We start from the raw sequence: 11,899 nt of genomic DNA, 5'->3' as shown, positions 1-11,899 counted from the left end.
CCTCCGAAAGACATCCTCCGAAAATAAGACCTAGGGCATGGAAAGATAAGACATCCCCTGAAAATAAGACCTAGCGCAATTTTGGGAGAAAAAAATATAAGACACTGTCTTATTTTCGGGGAAACAGGGTAGTACCCTTCATCAGGGGGTGAGGGATTATACACACACACCTCCCATTTAGGCCTCTCTCATAGAACTTTCTGTACTTTATCTCATTTGTCCTCCAACAGACATATGAGGAAGACATTTTTATTATCAATTTATAGATAAGGCACCTGAGGACCAGAGGTTAGTTAAATGATTTCTGTGGGTCACATGGGTGGCTGAGTGGGAATTCCATCTCAGGTTTATTCCTAAACTATTGGTCTTAGCCGTGCAGCAGTACCACCATCATTGCCCCTGGAAGTGAGCCCTCTAGGATGGGGTATAGGAAAGTGCCTTGTAACTGGAAATGCTATTTGCTGAAACACTATAGCAGCTCCAGATCTGTCTTTACCTCTCTGGATCTGTGCCTGTCCTTTAAAAGGGGGTTGATTATAATGCCCACTTTGCAGGATTTTTAGGAGGAGTCTTGTAAGGTTCTTTACAAGTGAAGTGTTGCCTGGCACACAGTAAGCCCTCCATAAGTGTTTAGTGGCTGAATTAAATGCCCACTGTGGAAAGCCTTGATTGTTATTAGAAGAATCTGGATCCGAGGGCTTTTAGAATCACTGTCAGGCCATTGAGCAAATTCCAGAGGGGTCCAAGGCCTAAAAAAAGGACCTGGAGATCTGGATGGGGTCTTGAGGCCAAAGCAACAAGTCCTGGGCTTGTAACAGAGTGAAATGCTTACTACCTGGTTCTCTTTTTAAAAATATGTTTTTACTAGAGTAGTGGTGCATAAATTCACATACAGGTGAGGTCCCTTGGCCTGGCCAGCAATCGGAGTCCATTGGGGCCATCTCACCCAATCTGGCGGGAGGGACCATGGGCGGTTGGCTGGCTGTGGGAGGTTGACTGTGGGAGTGCACTGACCACCAGGGGTCAGCTCCTGCATTGAGCATCTGGCCCCTACTAGTCAAGACATCATAGCAACTGGTCAACTGGTCATTCAGTCCTAATCGTTGCTAAGGCTTATATATATATAGGTAAATTTCAGAGAGGAAGGAGAGAGAAAGAAACATCAATGATGAGAGAGAATCATGGATTGGCTGCCTCCTGCATGCCCATAACTCAGCATGTGCCTTGACTGGGAATCAAACTGTGACCTTTTGGTTCATAAGTCAATGCTTATGAACACCAAGGCTGTGGGGGCCTGATGCAGCAGGGGCCAAACATGGTGGGGATCTCTCTTTTCCGAGTCCAGCATGGAAAGAGAGATGAATGAACTGGTTCTAAGTGGAGGTGGCCAGGGATTGAGAAATAATAGAAAGAAAGAAAGAAAAAGACTCAGAAATAGATTTAAAAGCTGGGAGCTGGGTGGGATGCCATTCTGTCTGATGGAGAGGCAGCATGACAATGACTCTGACCCCTCCCAGCACATTTATTTTATAACCCCAGTAGCAGGAAGTATCACCAACTTATTCGCATTTTTATGTAGGCTCTAGCATGGCTGGCTTTACATATCTAGTCACACCCCTGTGACACCTGGGCTGATAACATGTCCAGCCTTATTGGGGAAGCAAGTTCCCAGGGCATAGCTCTGACTATCACCCTGAGTTCAGCTGACAATAATTTTTAAAAATGCCCATGTGCCTTCCCAGGCGCTGTCTACACAAGGCCACGCTAACCAGGCTCTGATTCTATCTTAATTCTAGCCTGTATTTCTCCCATGACCTTCAGATGAATAGCTCCTGCTATAGACATGCTAATCATTAGACAACTTCTGCTTGAGGCTTGAAATTTTGGTAAAGATTTGCAAGACTGGATTCAGAGTAGTGGGGATCAGAACTAAGGAACAAGGAGATTTAGATTGCTCTCTCTTCTTTGGATCCATGTTGGCACCTGGATGTTGCTGCACCCATTCTCCCTGCCCTTGACATAAAGGAAGCCTGAATTCTGAGCTCTCTTAATATAGGTTTGGGAAACGTCTTCTTGAGCTGGTGGCAACTTCTCCATCAATAAACTTTTTCTTATGAAAAACTCTAATGTCTTGAATATTGGCCTTTTGAAGCATCAGGCATACAAGCCTTGAATCAGAAACAGAGTGTCTAATGTTCAGATCACAGTAGGTAATCACTCCATGCCTCTTGTTACCAGAAAGGAGACCTGGCCCTGAGTAGGTCTGCCTAGGGCCAGTCAGTAGTGTGTGGGTTCTTGACTTCATGCAGGAAAAATTTCACAACACAAGGCCAGGCAAATTTTGGAGGACATTCATTAAAGCTGGGAGCAGTGAAACAAGGAAGGGCGGGGGAAATGAACATAGGCTGGGCTGCTTTAGCTCTAGGAAGTCAGAAAAAGAGGCCCTGGGGACAGGTTCAGGGGGTTTACCAGGGATAAATTGACACTGCCCATTGCTGCCCTGGTTGCAAGCCTCATGGGGTCCCTTAATTTAAGAGACTGACACCTGTGGGGGAAGAAGTGGTGCTCCTGGAAAGGAGAGAGTACTCTGGGTCCTTCGTCTTGAAGCTTTTATCTCTCTCTTGCAGGTGAAAATCCTAGGGGAGGTCTTAGAAGGTTTCAACAGAATATGCATCAGTTTCCTAGGTGTACTTCAAGATTATGATCTTCACTAATTGATCAGTGTCAGGGCAGGGAGTCATTAGTCATTGCGACTGGTCTTGGTGTCACCCACCTGGTTTTGCTGCTTTTCTGGGTCTGGAGCTGAAATTCAACTGAGGCCTAGATGTTATTTCTAGGGAGGTGACCTTCTGTACCTGCTGTAAATTGCTGTCAGTTTGTTCAGCTATCTGTCTCAGTTTCCCTTTTGCACTTGTCCTGCCTTACTGACCTGTCTCACTCTGAGAGAGGATCCCAAGACAAGTCAGCTCTGGCATTCTGTAGTTCAATTCAAAAGATATCTCCTGTTGTGAACTGGAAAAACTGAGACATGTATCAGATCTCAAATCTGGCCTTGTGGAGCTTAAGGTCTGGTTGGGAAGGATAAAAACATGCATAGACCAAGAAATAAAAGGCATGCTTTGGTGGAAATTCAGAGATTGTGCTGCATGAACCCAAAGAGCCTTGAATGCTGGACCTTGGCTGGCCTGAACAGCCTGAACAGCCTGGGGGAAGCCAGACAGCACAGTTCAAAACTTAGCTCTGAAGCTGGAGTGTGTGGTAACCCATCTTTGTAATGTGACTGTGCCCCAATTTCCATACCTATAAAATGAGGATAATCTATATATATAATCCTATCTAATAAAGAGGGAATATGCTAATAGACCATCACTCCATCACAAAGATGGCTGACAATGAGGAGCCTTAATGAGTAATCAGCAGGGATCTGAGGCTATGCCCTCCCCCGCCTCTGTGGGGTTTGATAGGGGATCTCAGGCTGCATGCCCCGCCCCGCCCTCCCGGCAGAGCTTGACAAGGACCTCAGGCCATGCCCCCCACCCCGGCACCAGGCCAGGGGACCTTAGGCCACACACCCCACCCCAGAACTGGGCAGGGGACCTGAGTCTGTGCCCTCCTGCTTGGCAGGGCTTGACAAGGGACCTCAGGCCATGCTCCCCACTCAGCAGGGCTTAACAGGAGACCTGAGTCTGCATCCCCCTCCTGGTGCCAGGATGGGGGACCTGAAGCTGTGACCCCTGCCTGGGAGGCTTGACAGGGATCTCAGGCCATGCCCCTCACCTCACCTGGTGGGGCTTGAGAGGGGACCTCAAGGCACATCCCCTGCCCCATCTGGGGGACATCAGGCCACACCCCCCATCTAGGCTCCGGGCCAAGGGACCTGAGGCTACGCCCCCTGCCTGGTAGGGCTTGACAAGGGTGGGACTGGCGGGGTCTGGGTCTAGCCCAATGGGGGGTGGTGGCCAGGTCTGGGTCTCATGTGATTTTGAGGTGCATGTGGGTGGGCGTGTACTTGACTCTGGGTCCCCCTTTTAATGTGCACGAATTTCATGCACCAGGCCACTAGTCTATATATATAAAGAGCCAGGATCCATAATGGCCTAATGATGACCAGTCCATCCTCTGGCCCTCAGGCTCCATTGACCAGGGGATGGCTAATGGGGGAATTGGGGTCCCTTAGGCTCCAATGAAACCATGGCAGTAGCGACTGGTGAGTGGGTGGAAGACAGATTGCTTGGTCCCTCCCCCAGCCTGCAGGCTCCCATTGATCAGGGAACTTGCATGAGTGGCATGGGGACTGGAAGGCAGGCCTCTTGGTCCCTTCTCCTAGCCCTCAGACTCTAATCAATGGGTGGCAGAGGTGAAGCAGAACTGGGGACTGGTTTCCTTAGTAGTCCTGTAAGTCAATCTCCAGAGGACAGGCCAGGCACCAATGGACCAGCACCTCTTGCCAATCCTGACAGTGCTCCTGGCCTCCTGGAACTAAGCCTTGGGCACTGTGGCCTCTTTGCTCCACAAGGAAGAAAGGATACCACCAGCAGCACCAGGGGCAACCAATGTTGACTGTTTGCTCTCCCTGTGCTTCCTCCAGGTCACTTGAGTTGGTCCCTGCCTGTCCTGCTCCAGATGAAGTGTGATCACTGCACACGGAAGGAATATAGAAAAAAAAACAAAAACTGGAAGAAACCAAGATGGCGGCATAGGGTAGACACCCGAATGCAGCCTACCACAACAAATTTGAATTTAGAACTGGAAAACAGGGGAAACATCGCCCTGAAGCGCCGGACAGCTGGCTAAGAGGAGGCTCTGCCATCTGGGAAGGAGAGAGAAGGCACGCTGAACCTCAGGAACTGTGAAGGTGCGGAGAACTGTGTGAGCGAAAAGACGGCTGCCAGACTTTGCTGCTGGCTTGCTTTCGGAGCGCGGAGAGGGCGGGCTGAGTTCGCTACTGGCTTACTCCCTGCGCTCGGAGAGGGTGGACAGCTAATGTGCTGTGGCTAGCTTTCTTGTTTAGGAGGAAAACAGAAGCACCCTGTTGCTCTGATAGATGTCCCCAGGCAGGGAGAGGCCAGACTGTCAGGCAGTGGGCAGAGATCTCTCGGAGGTGTGTGAAGCTAGTGGCCATTACTGCGGGACTCAGAAACCAGACCCTTGTAGGGAGGGACTGACCAAAGTTTGTCTGCACCACCCTGAGACTCCGCCCCATCCAAGCAGAGCACAGAAGCCCTTCCAATGGCTAGCTTTCTCGTTCACTGCAAATAGGACTCTCCTAGGGAGGAACAGACAGGAATACCAAAGAGGTGCGCACACCTGCAACCAATCTTGTGGGAGTCAACAAAGCTTGTCTGTGCCACACCGAGACTCTGCTCCATCCAAGCAGAATACAGAAACCCTCCTAGCTGAGACACTTCTGATCCTCATAGCCAATTGGCTTGGAGATCAGCACTTCCCAGTGATACCAACAACAAGCAAGGCTTAACAACAAGACTGCACAGACAGCCCACAAAGGGCTACACCAAGACTGTCCACCTCAGGTAACTGGGAGGCTGACCCACTGAACCATATAGGACACCTTAGCACACAAAGCCACCCTACCAACTCAGGGAAGCTGTGAAAATGCCGAGACAAGGAAACAGATCACAAACAAAAGAAATGGAGGACAAGAAGCGACTGGATATAGAGTTCAAAACCACGCTTATAAGGTTTTTCAAGAATTTCCTAGAAAAGGCTGATAAAATAAATGAGACCCATGAGGATATGAAAAGGGATCAACTAGAAATAAAGAATACATTGTCTGAAATAAGAAATATTATACAGAGTTCTAAAAACAGAATGGAAGATCGTAAGAATCAAGTCAAAGATTTGGAACACAAAGAGCCAGAGGACACTCCTCCACAGAAGCAAGAAGATAAGAGAATCCAGAAAGTTGAAGATAGTGTAAGAAACCTCTGGGACAATTTCAAATGAACCACCATCAGAATTATGGGAGTCCCAGAAGAAGAGAGAGAGCAAAATACCAAGAATATACTGAAAGAAGTAGTGACAGAAAACTTCCCTCATCTGGGAAAAGAAATAGACATATTTCCAGGAAGCCCACAGAACCCCAAACAAAAGGAATTCAAAGAGGACCACACCAAAACACATCATAATTAAAATCCCAAGAGCAAAAGACAAAAAGAGAATATTAAAAGCAGCAAGAGAAAAGCAGGTAGTTACCTATAAAGGAGCACCCATACGTTTGTCAGCTGATTTCTCAACAGAAACCATGCAGGCCAGACGGGAATGGCAAGAAATATTTAAGGTGATGAATAGCAAGAACCTACAGCCAAAAATACACTACCCAGCAAAGCTATCACTCAGAATTGAAGGCCAGATAAAGAGCTTCACAAATAAAAAAAAGCTAAAGGACTTCATCACCGCCAGACCAGAATTATATGAATTGCTGAAGGGGGTTCTTTAGGAAGAGGAAGAAGATAAAGATAAAAATTATGATAAACAAATACGTAACTATCAATAAGTGAAACTAAAAGCCAAGGGAATTAAAAAACCTGATGAACAATATTAACTGGTGAATATAATAGAATCAGAGGTATGAAAGGGGAGTGGACTGACAATTCTCAGGGCAAAGGGGAGTGGGAGGTGTGGGAAGAGCCTGAACAAAAACTGTGCACCTATGGATGAGGACAATGGGGTGGGGGTGGGGAAAGGGCAGAGGGTGGGGTGGGAACCCGGTGGAGGGGAGCAATTGGGGGGTGGGGTGAGAGAAAGAGGAACATTTATAATAATCTGAACAATAAAGATTTATTTAAAAAAAAGAAAAGAAAGAAAGAAAGAAAGAGAAAGAAAGAAAGAAAGAAAGAAAGAAAGAAAGAAAGAAAGAAAGAGAGAGAAAGAAAGAAAGAGAAAGAAAGAAAACAAAAACTGGTAACCAAGAGAATGCCGCAGTCAACATCTGGAGTCCGGCTCAGGAGAACGAAGAGAAGGGAGAATTCCGTAAGTTGGCTAATGCCAAGGTATTTCTGGGTGACTGCCTGGCATGTGACAGTTGTGTGACCACAGAGGAAAGAGTCCGTTTCTCAACAGAACACAAGGACTTCTTCATGTTCTGAACCTTAATAAGAATGTGATACCTCACAGCATAAGGTCCTGGCAGTGTCCGTGTGTCCTTAGTCTCTGTCTTATTTTGCTGCTAAATTTAGCCTCAGTGTCACTGATGCATCCAGAAGACTGCAGCTTTCTCAAAACCTTGGGATGCACTGTCTTTGACATGAAGATAGCTACAGACTTCAGCATCTTGGAAAGCCAGAAGGAATTTGTGCATCGGTACTGCCAGCACCTGAGGAAGAGTTCTAACTACCCATGCTGATCTCCACCTGCTCCACTGGGACTGATATGCAGAGCGTGTGCTGGGCCACCCCATCACCCCCACTTCTGCACAGCCAAGTCTCCCCAGCAGATCATGGGCTCTCTGGTGAAGGATTACTTCACCAGATGGCAAAACCTGTCCCCAGACAAGATTTTTCACATCATTGTGACCCCATGTCATGACAAGGAACTGGAGGCCCTTTGAGATGTTCCCACAAGTTTACATATTCCTAGGGTACTGACTGCATGCTAACCTCACATGAAATTGTCCAGATAATGGAGCAGAGTGACCTCGCCTCGAATGATGCTGCCATGGACACACTTTTTAGAGGCATGAAGGAGAAGGAGTTGAGGTTCCACGAGGGTGCCAGCTCCGACAGGTCCCTGGCACACATCTTCAGGCACATGGCCAAGAAGCTGTTCAATGATGACATGGGAGTGCTCACCTACCGCACCCTGAGGAACAAAGACTTCCAGGAGGTCACCCTTTAAAGGGATGAAGAAGTTCTGCTACACTTTGAGGCTGCTTACGGCTTTTGGAACATCCAGAAGTTGTCCTGAAGCAAGATCCCCTGTCACTTTTTGGAGGTTCTGGCCTGCGCCGGGCATGCCTAAGTGGCAGGAGCCAGGCCCAGGCAGACGTTGGGCGAGCAGACAGGGCACTACTGTGGCAGATAGAAGACATCTACACTGCCATCCTGGTGTGGCCCCGGAGACCAGTGCCCATGTGCAGGAGCTGTAGCAGGAGTGGTTGGGGCGGTAAGGGGGCTGGGGACAACTCGCCCTGGGACCCCAGCAACCCTGCACACTGCCTAGTAGGGTCCAGGGCAGTCTGCCAAGACATCAAGTGGTAAAGGTCCAGCAGATGCCTGGCCTGCAGGCCTCCTGAAGAGGGGTGTCAGACAAGTGAAGGAAAGGCTTAGCATCTCTATCATTGCTTTGGTTTTCAGAATTCCCTGTTCCCCATCTGTCAGCTCCCTCCCTCTGAGGGGCGCTGTCGTAATCACATGGATGCAACTGGAATATTGCATTTTGAGAGGATTGCCCCAATGTACGTATCCTTTTATCCAATGATGAAAAATTCCAAAGAACAAGAATGGAGACAGACTACTGTCCTTTAGGCTTTAAAAAAACCCCAGAAGTGTCCTATGAAGAGCTGAGACTTGGTTCTGTTCACATGTCTCAGAGATTGGGTGAAGAAATGGCCGGGTTTGGCCCTGACTGTACCCACTAATTTACTCATGAAGGTGTCTTTGCCACAATGTGAATAAACTGCTACCTTTTGGAATAGGGTCTCATATGAAAGTCTGCATCCCCAACATTTCTTGAAACAGACCTATGTTCTGCAGCTGTGGCAACTGTCCTGAGATCAGATCTTGTCGACCAGGTCCTGTCACTGAGGATCAGGGGTCACTGGAGTGTAGGGCCCTCCCACTATGCCCTTTTATATTCAGTGATTGAGCTGAACTCACTTTGGTGGAAGCCTCGCAAGGGTGTCAGGTGTCACAGATGGAAGGATGGAGAATGGAGAGGCAGACACCCTGCTCAGTCCCTCCCTGGGTAGGGTCAGGCAGATGAAGGCTGGCCAGCCCACCCCAAAATTGGGTGAGATAGTGTCCTCTGTGTCCACCTCACCCCCAGTGGGCCTGGCCACTCCCCTCAGCTCTGGGCAGCCCTCTGCATTCCATGGCAACACGCTATGCCCTCATATGCTGCTCGCCCTAAGTGAGAAGGAAGAAAGCAGTTGACCCACAGACAACTACACAGAAAGATAGGGTTCATGGCTGGTGAGTGCAGTAGCAGTAGCGCTGAGCCCCTTCTGCCTCCATGGCAGAGCTAAGGAGTAGTGAGATGAGTGCTAAGGAGCAGTGAGTAGGCGGATAGTAAGGAGCGAGGGGTCCTGGACTGCAAGAGGGATTTCCAACTGTTAACTTAGGTGGGTGGGAGGTGTCACAGATGGAAGGATAGAGAATGGAGAAGGGTCCTGGACTGCAAAACGGTGCAGGCCTGGCTGAGGCACTACCCCCCAGTGCATGAATTTTGTGCACCGGGCCTCTAGTTATTATTTACTAGAGGCCCAATACACAAAATTTGTGCATGGGTAGGGCCCCTAGGCCTGGCTGGGGCCAATCTGGCTCTTCTAGCTGCTGGCCTGGGCCTTCCTTCAGCTGGCAGCCAGGGGCTTCCTTCATTCCACAACACCCCCCAGTGGTCATCACACGTCATAGCAAGTGATCAAACTCCCAAGGGGACACTTTGCATATTAGGCTTTTACATATATAGATTAATAATATTATACCCCAATGATCTAGTACTATTATAAGAATAAAATAACTTAGCACATATAACAGTCAGAAAAGGGCCTAGCATATAGTAAGCAATCCATGCATATTGATCATTATATTAGTACTTGAAAAATAGAAATGTAGAGAGGGGTTTTCTGACCTGAGAAGCCTATCTCAGCAGCCAGACTGCCCAAGTTCAAAAACTAACTTTGCCACTTAATTACTGTGTAGCCTTGAGTCACTTTAACCTCTTGTGCCTCTGTTTCTTCATCTGCAGAATTGTGAAGATTATAAAGCACTTAGAACAGCACCTAACCCATGATAAGGGCTCAGTAAATATTAGCTCATTATTTTAATCATAGATGTGATACATTCCTACCAGTGTTTTGGGAAGGCAATGAGGAGGAAGGTTTGGGAAGAGGCAAGCTAGAGGCAGAGACAGATGGAATGAAAGAGGATGGTGCAAGGATCTAGTGGGGGTGGCTTTCCAGAGCTCCATTTGTGGTATCAGGGAAGCATCTATAATACCATACCATACCGTGAATCTGAACAGCATATATTTGCACTCAGATGTTGTATGTAAGGGAGGATTGCTCTTATATGCAGTTCCTCAAGTAGGCCTGGTGGGTTCGTTGAGCAGGATAGGGGATTTTCCCCATGAGCTGGTGACTCTGAGCAAGTCACCCTAATGTGCCCTCAGCTGCCAAATGGAGAGACATGTATTACCTAGTCAAGCTCCCTCTGAAGTGGGGGCAGGGCTGCAAGAAGTGGAAGAAAAGCTTGCAGAGGGAGCTTCTCAGGTTCCAGAGAGTTTGAAATCTGTCTTTGTTCTGGGGATGAGAGAACAGTGTGTGTGCCTCTGTCCTCAGTAACTGCTTTGCCTCTCCATTTCCTTTCACTTCTGTGAGTTTCTCCTCAGGACCAAAAGGGAGGCCAGGAGGTGGGCAGAGCCCAGTTCCAAGGAACTCACAGTTGCACAGGTCAGGTAGGACACCACACTCAGAATCACTGTCTGTGGGGCACTTGATAATTTTCAAAGCACTGTCAGGTTTTTTGCTCTCAGTTCTTGACCCCACTACCACCTCAGAGGCCCCCTACTATCTCTGAGTTAGGAGAGAATTTGTAGCTTCTCCCTTCAGGTGTAGTCTATTTTCCCACCCCTGTAAATATGGCCTGACCTTTGTGACTTTCTTTAACTAGTAGAAAACAGTGAAAAGAATGTTGTGCAAGAGATTTTCTCTCTATTTTCTGAAACCCTGCCTCAGCCATGAAAACAAGTTTAAACTAGCCTGCCTGAGGATGAGGCCATGTGGAGTGGAACCTACTCAGCCATTTGCCCCAGCTCAGTCCCTTCCTTCCATGGATGAGAGAGCCCAGCCAAGAGGAGCAGAGCCACTGATTGCAGATATATGAGTGAACCTAGCCAAGCCCAGCTTATATCAGCAGAACCACCAGCCAAACCGGCAAAGTTAGAAAATAATAAATAAGAGTTCCAAAGTGAGACGAAAGTTCTCTGGAGGCCTAATTTTAGAACTTGCACAACATTTGGTTTCACCGAATTTAACTGGAAAGAGAGAGGACCAGAGTCCCCTGGGGCAAATCTACTCAGGGTGGACAGATTTAGACACAAAAAATTCAGTCCATCTCTTGTCAAAATTTGAATGTCCCTCAGAGGGTTACTGGTTTGCTTTATAAAAGCCATCTTCACTTTGCAGAATGATTCCCCAGATAAGTTCTTTAAGTAACATTGCTATATGTTAGGATTTGATTTACACAAACCCACCAAGAATATATTCTACCAATGCTTCCCAAGAAAGGAAGCATGTGCTTTTTTGCATGTCGGTTTTCAAAAACTGGTTTGCCACCCACAAGATGTTGTCTCTCACACCTTTTTGGGTAGAAGACCTATGGCATACAAGCAAACTCCACACTAATCCTTGTTATCAGATCTAAGTGAAAAGTAAATACTTCTCAGAAACAAAATAAAAATGTTTCCCACTTGGCTGGTCTGGTTCAATGGCTGAGTTTCAATTTATGAACCAAGATGTCAGGATTTAATTCCCAGTCAGGACCCATGCCAAGGTTGCAGGCTCAATCCTCAGTAGGGGGAGTGCAGGAGGCAGCCGATCGATGCTTCTCTTTCATCATTGATGTTTCTATCTCTCTCTCTCCTTTCCTTTCCTCTGGCATCAATCAAAAACATTTAAATAAATAAAATATTTCCTTAATAAAACTGCAATAGCTATGACTCA

General features: G+C 47.6%; 1 pseudogene; it reads left to right on the top strand.

Annotated features, from left to right (window-relative positions):
* Window positions 1-4,191: 4,191 nt before the first annotated feature.
* LOC118723107 lies at window positions 4,192-8,125 on the top strand (annotated as a pseudogene).
* The last annotated feature ends 3,774 nt before the right edge of the window (window positions 8,126-11,899 follow it).

Source organism: Pipistrellus kuhlii, unplaced genomic scaffold (genome assembly GCF_014108245.1).
Source record: "Pipistrellus kuhlii isolate mPipKuh1 unplaced genomic scaffold, mPipKuh1.p scaffold_m20_p_2, whole genome shotgun sequence".
Lineage (NCBI taxonomy): Eukaryota > Metazoa > Chordata > Mammalia > Chiroptera > Vespertilionidae > Pipistrellus > Pipistrellus kuhlii.
Note: the sequence above shows the minus strand (reverse complement) of the source record. Positions and strands in the feature narration are given on the sequence as shown.